Genomic DNA, 960 nt, shown 5'->3' with positions numbered 1-960 from the left:
CCCCTATACCCTGCCTGTGCCCTCACCTGGCCTGTATGCAGCGTTAACTACCCACTGCCAAGGAGCTCCTGGAAAGGAGGGACTTCACAAGAGTCCCTAGGATGCAGTTAGTATTGTGATCATCTAGGCAGGCGAGAAACTTATGTCCGGAGCTGTGGGTGGGGTGGTAGTGGGCACAAGGCTGGGGTTCCTGGGTCCCTTTCTCTGACCCTCCCTAGACCCAAGGCCAGTCTTCCTATCCACCTTCTGGGGCCTGTGTGTGCCCATTTCACAGGTGAGGAGCCTGAGGCTATGAGGGACTAAGATCTGGCTTCAGGTTCTTCTTCCACACGGTTTTCCGTGTGGCAAATGCTCATGCAAGAAGGGCATCAGACATAGCTCTTAGGCCTATGAACTGCTGAGCCTTCCACCAAAATCCTAGAGACCAAGGACCAAGTTTCTCCCAGCACAGAACCTCAAAGCCCACCTGAGGAGGAAAACAGAGATCCTGTAGCCCACGTGCCCTGGCCACTGGCCAGGGTGCAACCTTGGAAGGCTATGGGCTACTCCCAAGGAACCCGAGTCCCCTGAGGACCTGGCACAGCCAACAGGTCACTCTTCCCTGTCCTCTTGGGGGCCCCACTTCTCTGTGCCCTCAAGGCAGGAGGTCCAGCTCATCCTGCCCCACGCGTGCCATCCCATTTCTTGGCACGGGCACAGCCTGGGCAGATGCATGGCTGCAGCTCTTCAGGGGCTGAGGCAGTTGGCAGAGGCCTTGGGCTCCTTTCCCTAGCCTGGGGCCACTTACAATCTGGGCCACAGCCACACTGACATGCTTTGTGCCCAGCCTGGCTGAGCCTCTACTGATCCCTAAGTAAGAAGGACTGTAAGAGGACACCCTAGAGGGGATTTTGTCTCATTCCAGCCCACCTGTCCCTGGATGGAGGCAGGAGGACAGAGAGAAGAACATGAGTGCCAGAA

Source organism: Phodopus roborovskii, unplaced genomic scaffold, assembly GCF_943737965.1.
Source record: "Phodopus roborovskii unplaced genomic scaffold, PHOROB, whole genome shotgun sequence".
In the NCBI taxonomy this organism is placed as follows: domain Eukaryota; kingdom Metazoa; phylum Chordata; class Mammalia; order Rodentia; family Cricetidae; genus Phodopus; species Phodopus roborovskii.
Note: the sequence above shows the minus strand (reverse complement) of the source record.